The sequence below is a fragment of the Homalodisca vitripennis genome, chromosome 3 (assembly GCF_021130785.1).
Source record: "Homalodisca vitripennis isolate AUS2020 chromosome 3, UT_GWSS_2.1, whole genome shotgun sequence".
Lineage (NCBI taxonomy): Eukaryota > Metazoa > Arthropoda > Insecta > Hemiptera > Cicadellidae > Homalodisca > Homalodisca vitripennis.
The window spans coordinates 100,320,951-100,337,732 of NC_060209.1; positions in this window are offsets into that span (position 1 = coordinate 100,320,951).

Sequence of the window (16,782 nt, forward strand, 5' to 3'; positions counted from 1 at the left end):
ATGCCAAACGTATAAAATGAATGTAACATAAAGTAAAGATGTGAATAGTAAAGTAACTTACCCTTGAAGATCTTTTATTTGCTTGATGGAGATAGATAAAGGTTGTGGCGTCGTCCTTATGGCGACGAGCAAGTTGTTATAAATAGTAATTTGTATCATTAAATGGCTAATACCGTCGCGAATTTGTTTTAGGCGAGTTTACGTAGCTGATGTATCTCACGTGTTGTTTGAATAGATGGCTACCACTTCCCAACTCTACTCCTCTTCTAGAAATAACCTTTCTTAGACTACAGCTTCAATGTCTCGTGCCAAGACGCCGACACCCGGGTTGTGAGTCTACCTATTGCGAAGGGAAGTGAAATATTATTGTTTTGTAAAGTAAAACGTCGTACGCATAATTCAATAGAACATTGGATATTTTAGGCCCACCTAGAAGATATACTTTTTAGTTATTATATTCTAATTGGCAGCAACGTGGCATTACATAACTTTTCCTTTACCATCTAAAAGTGGTGCTTTTAAGTTTTCGTAATTAAACTGAACTTATAAGTAAACTTTGTATTTCTAGTATTTATTACTACGACCTCAGAAGTCACCACCCCCATGTGTTATCGTCATACGGTACATATAATTTTATTGCGCCAATCTGCTATTGATGTGCCTACTCTGCCATCAACTGGGTGAAACTGAGTGAAAACGCCACAATGCCTGCCATTAAAATAGAATATTTGTCTAAAGATGAGTTGGTATTTGAACTGATATCTAGAGGTATTAAATTAAATAGTGACAGTACAGTAAATGAACTCAGAAAGTCCTTAAGACAGTGTTTGAGAAACAATATTTTACCTACTCCTAGTAGCCTATTAAAAATAGACCACAATCAGGAAGTAAAACTTCTCAGTGAAAAAGTGATATTATTAGAACATGGGTGCAGGGAATTGAACAGTGCTAGTTCACCTTTAGAAATCACCAAATTCCAAGAAAAGTGTAAACATTTAATAAACCGTTTATTTTTAGATAACCAGCTAGAACTAAGTTCTGTACATAGTGAAACTTATCAGCTTTAAAGTGTAGGCTAGTAAATGTTGAACAACAGTTAGCTAAAAACTTGCTACCTACAGTGAACCTAGAACAGCTTAAAGTGTTAGAAGCCAATTTAAATGAATCATTAGAACAAGATGAGGCTATGGAACAGGCAGTAAAAGAACAAATAGGCCCTATTTCTGTACAACCACCAACAATATCACAGCCTACTGCCAGTACCCCCACTTTGCCTATAATGCCTATTTATATTGCAAACAATGATTGTATTAGTCAACCTATGTCTGGTTTAAATATGTTTAATAAGTTAAACAACCCTGTAGAACATTATTTACAAAATTTTACAGTAACAAATGGTTTAGTAATACCTGAGCTTATAAAATTTTTGAAAACTTTGTTAAAACTAAAATGTGAAACTAGCCTATCAGATAATGAAATATTAGTATTGTTACCATGTTATGCAAAAGGTCCACTTTTAGCCAAAATAATACAGTGTAAGTCTATCATGCCCAATGTCAACTATCTACACAGGGAATTAATTAGTGCTTTTATCCCTGTAGGCCTAATTGAAAGACTTAGACTAGATTTAGTTTATAGGCCACAAAGGTTTGATGAGCCACTGTATGAATACATCTATGACATCAAAGAGCTCAGTCAAGTTTTATTGTGTAACATAAGTGAACAGGACTTGGTAACTTGTATAAAAAGAGGTATTAAGCCTACATATAGAAATAAGTTAATTTTTGAAAACAATCCCATTTGTTTTACAGATTTGGAAAATGTGTGTATAGCTAGTAACAATATAACCTTTAATGATAACTTAAGGGACAATTTAAGTAAGACATATGTTAACAACATGTATCCACCACATGCTGAACTTAGAAAAAGTAGGCCTACTGTCAAAAACCCAAAGTTATGTTTCAATTGTAATAGGCCTGGTCACTTAGCAAAAAATTGTTTTAGGAATCCAAAAAACTAGTCGATAGGGGAGTGGTATTACACGCAACACCTAAAAATATCCCTCCCCGGTTTCATAAGTTTAAGAATAATAATTTTATAAATAGTAATACAGTAAGAAAAGAAAAACACTATTTTATGAGAGTCTATGGTAAGGTAATTAAAAATTGGAGTAAATTAAACTATAGAAAACCTAATTTAAGACTAAATGTTAGACAGTGTAACAATATGCCTTTAATTGAAGCTATAGTGGGTAAAAATGTAAAAACAAACTGCTTATTAGATACTGGTGCTACAAGAGATATTAGTAAAGAAGTTTATGATAGCCTATTGTTGAATAAAAATGTTTCTAAATTAATGAAGTCAGATGATAGAATGTTTGCTGCAAATAACACTGAAATAAAATGTTTTGGTTACTGTTATGCTAAGATAAAAATTTCTAAATTTTGTTGGAAAGTAAAATTTATTGTATTGGATAATTTAAAATGGGACATTGTATTGGGAAACCCATTTATATCTAATAGCAAATTAATTTTAGATCTTGATGGAGATTCATGTTATTTTAAATTCACTTGTAATGAGAAAATAACTATTGTCAGACAACAGCCTTTTGAACATGAAGTAAACAGCATTGATGTAAAAATAGGGTGCACTAGAGCTGAGGCTGAGATACAAAACCTTATAGGGGATTTTCCAAATGTTTTTAATCCAAAATTAGGAGAGGCTCTAGATTTGGAAGTGAGATTAGTTCTAAATGACCCCACACCTGTAAATATTAGGCCTTATTTTATGAGCCCTCCTACTGTAAATAAGATGAAAACAATAATACAGGATTGGTTGGACCAAGGAATAATTGAACCCAGTACTTCAGCCTACTCCAGTCCAGCCTTTTTAACCAAAAAGGACAGACTTGTAGTCAATTATACCGAATTAAATAAAAAGTTACAGAAAATTGATTTTCCCATTGGTGATTTAAATAATTATTATCAACATCTTAGTGGAGCCAAATATTTTTCAATAATAGATTTAAGAAAAAGTTTTTTGCAATGTCCATTATCACCTGATAGTCAAGATCTTACCTCATTTAGCACTATATTTGGTAAATATAAATTTAAACGAGTACCCTTTGGTTTACATGTTGGTAGTGCTGTATTGTCCGCCTATCTGGATAAAGTCCTAGACAATATAAAATTTAAATATGTGATAAATTTTTGTGATGATATCTTAGTGTACAGTAAAGACCTTGATTCGCATTTAGTACATGTCAGAGAGATTGTAAATAGACTAAGCAAACATGGCTTAACGGCAAACCTAGAGAAAGCAAAGTTTTGTTTTGAGGAAATCTCCTTTTTGGGGAACTTAATAAAAAATAATACAGTAACTATAGATCCCGAGCGAACAAGGAGTATAAGAGAATCTATGCCGCCTAAGAACGCCAAACAAATTTCACAGTTTTTAGGTATGACCAATTTCTTTTCAAAATTTATAAATAATTATGCCGAATTATGTAATCCTTTAAATCGTTTAAGAAGGAAAAACGCTAAATTTGTTTGGACAAGTGAATGTCAAGATTCGTTTGTAAAGTTAAAAGAAGCTATAATGAATCCACCTGTACTCCAGTTAGCCGATTTTTCAAAGCAATTTATAGTAATGACAGATGCTAGTGGAATAGCCGCAGGTGGTTGTTTGTTACAGGATAACGACCAAAATGAATTAATGCCAATAGCCTATTACTCTAGGAAATTTACTGATGCCGAATTAAAATATACTGTTTATGAAAAAGAAGCTTTGAGTGCACTAATTTGCATAGAAAAATGGCACGAATTTTTAGAAGTAAGAACCTTTAAATTAATAACTGATAACCAAGCTTTATCCTATGTCCTCAATCACAAAAGGAAGGTAGGAAGACTTGCCCGGTGGATCGAGAGGATTTTGAATTTGCCATTTGAGGTGGAATTTAAAAGTTCCACCGATAATGCGCTGGCAGACGCCCTTTCACGTATGTTTGAGGGCGAGTCGACGGGAACAGCTGATCCGAGCCCCAGTGACTGCCGGAACGTTCCAGACCAGGATAAAAATAGATTATCGATTTCCTTCTGCCATTCAAACTCCTCCCGAAGGCAAACATGTAAACGAACATCTAATGTAAAGCCTAAAATGCAGATAAATAATAAGTGCAATAACAAGGATAATTTGTGGTTGTTAATTAATGATTTGCCATTAGCGTTTAAAGATTTAGAAAAATATCAACTTCAAGATAAAGAAACTCAGCGAATCATTCAATCTGTAAAAAGCAATAGTAACAATTTATGTTATTTTATAAAAAACAATTCACTGATGTACAAAAGGAATGTAAAAAGTAAGAGTAAGATATTTTTGCCTGTACAGTTAGTTGATTTAGTATATGAATTCTTCCACAGTTCTTTAATAGGAGGTCATTTAGGCATGGCTAGAACGCAAAGAAAAATTAATCAGTATTTTTATAGATCTGATTTAGACGAAATTATAAAGGCAAAAGTGAAAGCATGTAATGTTTGTAAAATGAGTAAAGTGTGCCAAAGAAAATATGAAGGCGAATTAGTATCTGTGCCATTTAAGAACAATATGGATTGTTTATTCATAGATCTTTTAGGTCCCTTAGTGAGAACTAGAAACAGCAATGTATATTTACTTGTAGTTGTAGATGCCGCCAGTAAATTTCTATGGCTAATCCCTTTGAGGGAATGTAAGAGTGCTGAAATATGTAATAAATTAGACCGCATAATTTTTAACAACTTTTCTGTACCTAAAATAATAGTGTCAGACAATGCCGCATATTTTACATCACTGTATTTTAAGAAGTTGTTATTTAAGAATTTTATTGAACACCGTAGACTAGCGACTTACAGGGCTAATGGAAATCAATCAGAAAGGCATATTAGAAACATATCTACATTATTACGTAGTTTCTATAACAACTGTCATAGTAATTGGGATAATGACCTAGGCTATATACAATTAAGTTTAAACACCGCCCATAATGAAAGCACAGGTTTTGCTGCCTTTGATTTAATGTTTAATCATTCCTGTAATAATGCTTTATCTAATTTATGGAAGCTAAATGATCTAATCGGTGAGAATTTGTCCAAGGAAACTGTTGTAAACAATTTAAAGAGAGCTGTGGTGAATGTAAAAAGGAGTATAGCACATAACAGTAATAGACAAAAGTACTCAGAGCAAAATGTAGAACATCCCTTTAAGTTGCATTCCTTAGTATGGATTAGAACCCACTATTTAAGCAATAAGGTAGAAAAGTTTTGTGAAAAATTAGCACCAAAATATGTAGGAATTTATAGAATTTTATATTTTTTAAGCCCTGTAACTTGTATTGTACAACACACTGAAAATGTTTTGAATGTAAAAAAGGTTCATATTGTAGATTTAAAATTAAATTAAGACCTGTTCTGTATAAATAAAAAAAAAAATTTGTAGCATCCCTAGCTTAAGGAACCACTTGCTGCCAAATTTAAAAGATAAGATAAAATCCAGGAAGTTAACTGTTTGGTGAATTCTTAACGAATGTGTCAATGGAAATAAAATATAGAAAAAGAATTTGTAAATAGACTTAGTGTAAAGAAATGAGACAAAGTTGATCCTGACTGTTTGTAATGAGGGAACCAAATATGAAAAATTGTCTGTGTTTTGTAGGTATGCCGAAATGTTGAATTTTGAATTTTGTAGATATATTTGAAGTGTTAAAATTCATGTAGATGTAAGATGTATAGGATGTTGTATGTAAATATATATGTTAAGAGTGATGCAATATTAATACGAAATGTGAGACTTAGCTTCTCGTGAGGGGACGTTTCATTCCAAAGTATTCGATCCATATTGGTAACTTGTCCGCAAGTCTCAGGGTATTTAATGGCACAACACTATACACAAAACACTGGTATGAATGCAAAAAAGAAGTATGAATGTGGCGCCTATATAACAAAACACTACACTACACTTGTTTACGATTTAATCACCTTAAATGCCCTTATTCTTGCAACGACCCGCAAATTCTAAAACGCTGCAACGTGCACGGCATTAAAATAGTTTGCCTAAATTGATTTTCTATTTTTGGTCCCTAAGCGAGCAGTCATAGAACTGCATTGGCATGCGATCTAGCGGATTTCATAGGAAACTTTTGAAACCCCGCGCTATCGTATTGTTATGGTTGAATTTGAATTTATTTAATGAATAAAAGTTGAATTAAGTTTGTTATTTAGAATATGTTTAAAGTAAAGCGACTAACTAGGTTGCGAAATCAAAACAGGGGGGATATTCTGTACCGTAAATTAGTTAATTAAATTTCATACAATGTAAATTTCGCAACCTAATCAGCCAGTATAATATAATATTATTTTACATCCAATGTTCCGGAACTAAATTATTGGGCGGAGTAACTACCTAATTGGCACGCGTATGAATGTTTCTTCTAACCCTTTGTAGCAGCCCAACTACGTAACCGATCAGACCTCGCGCGCTTTGTCCGTAAGTAAAATTTATCTTTTCGTATTATTAAATTAGCCCTTTGATGCCAAACGTATAAAATGAATGTAACGTAAAGTAAAGATGTGAATAGTAAAGTAACTTACCCTTGAAGATCTATTATTCGCTTGATGGAGATAGATAAAGGTTGTGGCGTCGTCCTTATGGCGACGAGCACGTTGTTATAAATAGTAATTTGTATCATTAAATGGCTAATACCGTCGCGAATTTGTTTTAGGCGAGTTTACGTAGCTGATGTATCTCACGTGTTGTTTGAATAGATGGCTACCACTTCCCAACTCTACTCCTCTTCTAGAAATAACCTTTCTTAGACTACAGCTTCAATGTCTCGTGCCAAGACGCCGACACCCGGGTTGTGAGTCTACCTATTGCGAAGGGAAGTGAAATATTATTGTTTTGTAAAGTAAAACGTCGTACGCATAATTCAATAGAACATTGGATATTTTAGGCCCACCTAGAAGATATACTTTTTAGTTATTATATTCTAATTGGCAGCAACGTGGCATTACATAACTTTTCCTTTACCATCTAAAAGTGGTGCTTTTAAGTTTTCGTAATTAAACTGAACTTATAAGTAAACTTTGTATTTCTAGTATTTATTACTACGACCTCAGAAGTCACCACCCCCATGTGTTATCGTCATACGGTACATTTTATTTCATCTTTAATAGCAACTCAACCCTATATTGATTCTGTTTTAAATCTGCTATGGTTATCAGATCATTCTGTTTATAGATTGTTGTTACAAAGTGCAATATCCGACTCTGCCGGAATATTTTAGTCAAATGGGGATTTTTTGGAATTTAGTGTCTCCTGATTAAAAAGCAATTAAAATCTCAAAAAAGTTAATTATTTATCTTGTAGATATTTATTAGCATACTTTAAAATAAACCTTTAGGCAAAATAGTTAAATAATTAACAAATCTGGCTTCTTAAAATCATTACTTTTTTAGTAAAACATGACTATTACTTTCATTTTATTTCATCACATATGTTAAATCTAAGAGTTGCATTTCTCCAGTTCCTATTTATGCGTTTAACAACCAAATGAAATAAAATGTGTTAATTCAATAATTCTCATTCTTCTTCAACATCCTGTAAAATGTAACTTTACTTCACAGTTATAATATAATTCCAAGCAATACCTTAAGAAATATTGTTGCATATTTCCATCTTTCTATAAAAAATCGGTTTCTTAACAAAAATTATTAATAATTTATGTTTGAAAGAAAAGAACATTTATGTAAATAAATTATTTGAATAACATTTTTATTTAATATATTTTGGTTAAAATTACTCTCAAGTTTAAAATTAAAGTTCTTATCCACGAAACATAAATATTACATGACAAACATTCATTGCAATATTATTACCTGTATACTGAAATATTAAGTATACAACAAATTCTGTGTGATCCTCTGAAGGTATAATCATTAGTGAATTTACTATTAGACAAAATTTAAGAAATAAATATATGGCTGATTTGGGTGCTGTGTTTTTGCAGAAGAAAGATCACGTAGTCGAACCTGAGACACGATCACGTTCCTCGTCAAGCTGTTGATTGAACGGAAACCAGGTTATGGCGGAAACAACGCAAGTTCCTGACTCTGATACGTCACATGAGGACTCATTTTATGTAGGAAATGTGCAATGCTTGGAAATCCATGAAGTCTTTATCCTCATGGAAAAGATCAGATTTTACTTTATGAATAATATTTTATGCTTTTTATCTCAAGATATGTTATTTTATTAATTTATGAAATTGATTTAATTGTTTAACTATGAATGAAAATGTATGAGTTAAATTAAAAATTACTAAGTTATAGTTAGAATGGTTGCAAGAAATAGTGCATTAAATAAGAGTCTTTGAGGTTAATTTCACTCAGATATCTGGCATCTCATGTTGTCTTAGACAATTTCATCGGCACTATACACTGGAAAGTGGTTTGCATTAGTTCCTAAGAATATCAAATGTACATACAATTGTAAAATACTGATGGAATAAATAAATTATTATTATTATTACTATACAGAGTGTTACCCTAAATGAAATCTAATACATTTAAAAACTCATCTAACTCTAACAATAATTATCAGTGAGGAATTTAAGCAAATAAAATGCATACAAACATCACAAAAATAGTTTTTTTATTAGAATTTTCGTTTGTAAATCCATTTAGAAACTTTTGAAATTCGTACTATTTACGATTGTGTTTACATCTAGATGTCTTTTCTAGTGGTTTTTAAGTTGATGTATTTTAGCAGTTCACTGAAATCAGGGACTCTATAAGGTCAAGAATGTGGATCACCTCTTCGTAAACATATATTATATGGAAAGCGTGTTTCAGATGTCATAGCGTACTGAGAAGGTGTCCGAGTTTGGTGAATCCAAATTCTCTTTTTTAACTCTTGAGGGCATAAACCATTCCGTGAAATGAAAATTGGTCAGAAAAAAGAAAACGACAAAATTTCACTCTTGATTTACAAATATAACTAATTATCCAATCTAATATAAATCCGATATCTCTAACATACGATTTTTGTTTTATGTGTGCTACAATTATGTATATTCTTAACCGATTAAAACTGTCCGTATGAACGTATTTTATTTAGAAACAACGAACACTATTTATTTCTCTTGTATTTTATTTTCAGAGCTTTAATTAACGAATTACTTGAAAACCTATACTTTTACGCATGCACTTTTTTCAAAAATGAACTAGAAATCGCTAATTTTAAAGATATGATTTATTAGTATTCATCCGTATTCATATCATGTTACGTGAACTAATATACGAGTAATATACTCGTATATACTTTACAAAAGATTCGGAGACTTTTAGATGAGTGTTAGCAAATATCCTTACGAACCTGTTCTAAACCTAAAAAAGAAAGTAAAATTCTTCTGGAAATTAAATTATTCTTATCAGGAAAATTATAAATTTCGTCTCTCTACAACCAAATCTTTCATAAAAACTATATAATATAAACTATAGTTATTAAGTTATGAAAGTAGAGGAAATATCATTAGAGCTCAAGTAATTAATTCTGTATATTTATGTAATAATTGTATAATTTGGATTTAATCTGGACCACGACTAAATTGCAAAAGTGTTAGACGTAAATTTGTACTTTACGGGAAGGTAACATATTTTCAACGCGATTATTTAATTTTATTTTAGCGTTGCTATGAGTCAAATAATGTTTGACATACTTGATGTATTCATGGAAACTTTGTTGGTTATAAGCCTAATATAATTTGAAGTGGGCAGATAGGTTGCTTTCGGAGGTTATCAGCCCCACACATACTTCAAATGCATATATTCTTGAAACCCTTTTCAAGATAATTCCAAAGTACACATTCAGCAATAAATAGTATCCCTATTATTGAATCAGAACGTTGCTTGTCTTGGTCAAAGCATTTGGTAAGCTGCATGATACTCCAATACGTCTTTCTCAAACATCCAATGAAAATTTAAGAACATAAGAACTGAGAATTTAAAATTTGACCAAATTCGTTTACATAAAGAAATGTTTATTAAAAAATATATGAACCAATTTTCAAAATATTGGCCTTGGATATGGAGGAGTAGATATTGATATCACACAAGATATTACATAGATATTTATAAAAACCCTTTAATTCTGGCTTCAGATTCACAAGACATTGATCTTTAAAATTATATCTAAAATGGATCTAGAGATCGGAAAATCCTTCAGTGACTTTAACTTATCTAAGGATTATGTTCAATGATATTTTAAATGATTATGCTCAAGCTGACTGTTTTCAGGAACAAAGTTTCTGTGGAGCTACGGCTATATAAAGTGAATGAATATAAAAGCTATTCATTTTAATATATTAAATATTATTTTGACAATTTGGAAACTTAGTAAGGTATAAAAAATTACTTTGAATCTGTTCAAAAGTAATAACAGTCGTTATTGTGTGCTGCACTTTTGTTCCTCTCTGCTATGAATTGTTCGACAACCATTTCCTAGAATATCATTAAAAGTTATCCTTAAACTTTATAAGTGCGTTTTAAGTCAGGATTAAAAAAATAGAACCTTAGCTTAGTTAGTTAAGGTTAGTACTACAATTTTATGGTTATTTATTTAGAAATTAGTAAAGCAGATGCTGAAAATATTTATCGAAGCATCAAACGAAATTAAGCATAAACAAGTTTAACCAGCTGCCTTTGTACAGGAGATTTTAACACTGTATTCTTTCAAAACATTGGATATTTTTCATAATAGATCAATTTTTTGTTTTATAATTTCACAAATACTGTTAGTTTGCTATACAAATAATATAAGTGCATCATAACACAAGAATCATGCATTTGAATACATCAGTGACCACTCCATACACACCACACTATGATCATGTTGTAGACTAGCCGCCGGGGACGTACATAGTGTTTAACTGTTATAACACATACGTCTATTCTCGTGTGGAATCAATCATTTACTCACTAGATTTTATATTATATTTAGATAAATTTACATCCTATTTAGATAAATTAAAAATTATGTGCTGCAATTGAGAAATATACTAACAAAACTTAAAAAAGTGATAACTATCAACATACGTAATTACTTCATAAAGATGGAAATCATAATTTAAGAAAATATTGATTTGAATATATGAATACTGAAGAGAAACTGAGCATGAGAGTCCTTGCTGGTTTCCAGATAAATTCACTATGATCTATAAAGATACAATATCCAAAATTTATATAATCTATATGTATACCTATATAAAAATTCCCTTCGACACTGATGATGGTTTAACACCGAAACACGTGTCTGAAATAAAATAATTTTCAAAAAGGGCTTTACTTCACGATTCATTATTCTAATAGAAAGATAACCCTATAATGTGGAGCTAATAACATTATTATATGGTATATGTGTATATAATTTCAGTTTGAATGTATTAATTTGTATAATGTAATAATAACACTAAAAGATGTTTCCTAACCTTAATATAAATTATAAATTCTGTTATTTAATGTGCATTGAATAAAATTGTTAATTCAAAGAATTTGTGAAATATTAAGCCATTCGGTTGTAGTTATTAGAGTTTATAACAAGTTAACACGTTTCACAAATAATAACGATTGGAAATAAAGGACTTGCAATCACAATTCCAACTTCGGTCGAATCTAGTTACCAACTCCTCTTCTGTAGCAACCACCTCGAGTAAGTTAGTTCATTACCAGCACCACCTAGTCTGTCACATATTAACCCTTATCACAATATGTTTGTCATCTGGCGGAACAGTTCGAACTCAGGATCGGGTTTCGTAATGTATTTTTGACAAGTTGTAAATAGAACAATGTGTCGTATAAAAATATGTTTCATGTCTAAAACATTTTATAATTCAGTTTAATGTTCATGGGCACACTTAAAATTTAAAATTTGTGTGCATGGTCGACTTTCCGATCATTAAGATAAGACACAGTAACAAGGCATTAATTATCTGGATACTGAACAAAACAATGTTATAGTATCCTTCTCTATTACAAACTCTATTGCATTTTAGTAATTTTTGGTTTTTGAAACAAATCTGAATTTATATATACGATAACGAAACCAAAAGTAAACCTTCTCACTGCTAGTTTCCTAATAATATAAAACAATTTCAACGTATGTGTCGTTAAAACTCTTTCTTAATTTGTTCTGGATCAATTGCCACAACAAAGGTAAATGTACATCTTTTAAGATTGATCAGTTATGTTTTACGAAATCTACACTAGTATACCGAATTTCAAAAATAAGCGGAGGTACACATTTCAATTTTTCGCATACTTGTAAGTACTCAATTTTTAAATTGCGGAATAAAAAAGCCTATCTATTATTTAAAATTAAATTTTTGTTTGAGTATGATTTAATTTCACTACTTAGAATATTATATTTCGCATTTGTATTTCTGGTGCAAACACCAACAGGATGTCCTGAGTTGTAACTTGAACCCAGACGTTAAATTGTGTGACCATTTACTGCAACATCACTTTTAACTATGACTTTCATTGTAAATAATTTAACATTTATGATTAATGTAGTTTTACATTTAATGTTACAATACAAAATTTTTGTCCAGTTCAGTGTTAAATTTCCATCACATATATCACATTACATTTTTACACTTTGGAAAGGGATTAATAATCCTCTCCTCCACCTTTGCCAAAATTAGTAATATTTGTAAAACTTATGTTTATCAATAAGTTCCCTTAGTTAAATATCAAATCTTCATGTTTTACATGAAATCCCTTATTGTATTGTAGTTTACGAATTTTCTATGATTATAAACATAACATTTTACCCTTAGTTTAAAGATTGTTTCTTAGTGAGTTTAAAATAATCAATTACAATGTTGTAAAAGAAATACGGGTAGATTGATAATATATAATTGATGGAAAAGAGAATACCTAGGCAGAAACGTGTAGAGGTTTTACGGGCACGTAGGGTTGAAGGCATTCAATCTTGCTAAAATCCACGGGTAAAAATTGGGCCCAATCACTTATAAACACTTCCATTACACATCCTCACTGACCTACAAACAAAACACGTAACCTGCACGAGTAAACATTTTCTTCTGAGGACAAGTCTATTGTACATTTACTTAATCTCTACTTGTTGTATAGCTTGTACGATTAATTTCAAAACTATGTAGTTAATGTAAACCAACACATCAAGAAAATAAATACACTTATCTGAATATGATATTTTCGTCTGAACGCTAGGTTATAAACCAACCGTGTAAATTAACATTTGGTTGGCTGCCATTTGGCATATACACTCTCTACTAGACTTGTATTTATTTGGTTAAACAATCGTAAAAGAAAATATCTCATCTTAGTGGTAATAAATAAATAACTCTAAACAATATCTATCATGAGTTATTTAAAGTACATGTTTATGAAGCGAATACATAAATACGTTATACAAAAATCTTTTATTTGCTTTAGTTCTTGTTTAAAAGAATAACGTGTTCAAAATAGCGATGGTAATCAAAACCAACTAAACTTTTTATTGTTCAAATAAATTTGGATGTTTACAGCATAGCCATTATAAATTTACTAAATCTAGAGCATTTGAATACAAATAAAACTCCGTTTGATGAGTTACTATATGCCTAGGGATGTGTTATGTGCTTGTGACCAATTCCATTACGAATATATTCAACTATATTTGTGTCTCTGGGCTAATACAACGCAGATCAACATATAGCACGATATTGTATACAATATCCATACATTACAGGAGTAGTTTTTGAAGTACTGAACCATTGATATACGTATATTTTATTAACGGACTCTTCTAGATGATGGCTATAGCAGGTAAGCAATTCATACATACTTCCGGTTTTCATTGTCAATATACTAAAATTAAGGGATTCTGAGTTATTGGCAAGGTCGGTCCCAAATTAGTGTTGTGTCTGCAGTATATTAATTTATAAATGACTAAAAAAGAGATGGATTAGCATAGCATACACTTCAGAAATAGTAATAACCATATTAAAAGAGTTAAACTTCCAGAAAGAGCTCCGTTATATTGTATCTGTTATATTATTAATCATCATTGCACCAATTCTAAAGAGGAGTTTGCTACTCACTTTTTGATTTTAAAGATATTTTCCAATATCACTTTAAGCCAATTTGAAAAACAATATCCTTTTAGCCCTGCCTGCTTAATTTTACCCGTGTTCCATAATACTAAGTATTTATTGCAGTATAAGCTTGATCGTTGTAAAAAATATATAAACTTAAATTATTATTCTTGAAAACAATGACTGGAGATAAGTTTATTTTCTGGAGAAGGCTGAACAGTATAGTTTACAACCATTAATAATATGTTAGGTGATGCATACTTTTATAATGTAAAAATAACGGATATATAGAGTGTATTATTATCGATCACTTGAACTATTTACAGATGGATTTCTCTTTTGGTCACTATGGACAAAAGTAACCTCAATTTAGTTTTCATAAATAATTGACAACCTATATTGATGAACTCGTCAGTATCAGTTTTGTGAACTATATTAAACCCAGTAATTACATAAAAACATTAACTGGATGACATTAAAATAGTGGGATTTAAAGAGTGGCATCTGGTATAATACAGTTTGACAGTAATGACATAATGCAATAGTTAATTAATATTGATTGCTTTTGACTGCAAGGACATCTCGTACTCAATATTTTATTGCATTAAAACGTCAGCGCTAAAGCACTCTGAATGCTATTGACAAGCTCATTAATAATGTTTGTGACTGTACTCACTTTGGTCAACATGAGTCTTCTCTGAGGTTTTAGGTATCGACAATCAAATTTTGATTGTTAGGCTAATATGAGAAATATTATATTGCAACAAAGAGCACATACCTTCTCAAATTAGCATTTTCTTTACCACATATAGCTAGACACTGCGACTAACCGCCTACAAGCGTAAGTGTTAATCCATCATTACAGTAAATACTATAATACTACGTTCATTATTTTTAGCACTATGGCAAAATAAAAATCTTATATCGAACATTTCGATATAAAAAATATTACTTTTTGTTTTTGCAACGAATTTAAAGAGATATAATGAGATCAGAAACAGGATAAATATATAATGGTAAACTGATACCATGCCAACAATAATAAATATGCAACATAACCGCCTTAGTAACCTCCCACATAAAGTTAAATTAAATTATTAGGGAATCTAATGTGTATCCCGTTTTCATTATCCTGGATCAACTTCCCACGTAATGCCTCTTTCTGTGGACCAAACGAATGGAAATTAATGTCTATCTATAACACACGTAGTTAATACCTTCAATGCAGGTCTATACTGAGTACTACAACGCCGCCAATACCACCATTCGTATTAATCCTCTCCACTGTAAGGTGTCTGCCACAGTCAACGTTCTTTTGATGAAGAATCATACATCTACTCTGATATTCGCGACGCATTGTTAATCTTACAACGCTGGTTTTGATTTACTCGGTAGTCTTGCTTATGTTTTATACGTTACTTTTATACAAAATAGAAATAATAACCACATTCAGAGACCGAAAACACCGCCAACGTGAAATGTACCAGAATTGTGTTAGTCAGTCACTGAGTCTTGACAACTTTTAAACTAACCTATACTCTATTAAATATCACAGCGGTTAATAATATTTTCATTGTTACCTTTAGTTATTCTAAAAATATCTGCTGTTATTAAATCTTTCAGCGTTCAGTAACAGAGTAAAAACGAAACGTTCTACAGACACGCCATCTTTGAATTTGAACTAACACCGACTTCAAATATCCTTCTCATAAGATTGTATTGAAATGGTAGAAATTATAAACGTTATCATTAGTTCCTTTGAGAGTTGAGTATACTCTATAGTTATATATTGTTATACCGGTCAGAAACAGATTAAAAATTTCAACGTTCTACGGACTCACAAACAATAAGTTTGGACTATTTAGGGCTTAGTTAACAGACTTACAAACGTTTCACAGTTTTAAGGACTTCGGGATTTGGAAGAATAACTTTAAAATAATTAAGTTCTTTTGTAAAATTAAGTAATGTGGTTAGTGATACTGATGTTATGTTTAAAATATAATAGTTTTTAAATGGAGAAACAAGTGACAAAAATATTCCTGAAGGTATTCTTTAGAATGACGTCAGGTAATAGCTACAAGCCATATATAATCATAATTGTCATTATAAAATATGGAACATGGAAGTATAAAGGAAGTTAGATAAATAGTAATGGATATTTGAATATATTTAGTTGAATTTCAAAACCATCGGGAAATCGTATAAGGGAAACATAAAATTTACATATAAACATTTTCATCTAAAAGCCAATCAGTGAAGAACATACTAAAGATGCTGCCCTCAAAAAGAGTATTTTTACAAAGACATATTTATAAAAAGCTCTTCAAAACTCTTGATCAACCTGGAGTTTTAGGCTTTTATTCTGTGTAATCTCCTTATTCTCTGGAACATCTCTTTCCCTGTATTAATAGAGTCAGAATATTCTTTATTTATTATATACGTTGACACAGATGGTCTTAAATAACGCCATTTTTTTGGAAAAGATTAGGATTTATTAATTTGCATGCATACTTACAGACATGCACATATATTACATTTGTATAAACAGCAATAGCCTGATTTAATTATCAATAAATATTGAATCACTAAAACTTCCGGATCTCCCACCTGTCCGGCAAGGATGCTACCACTATAAA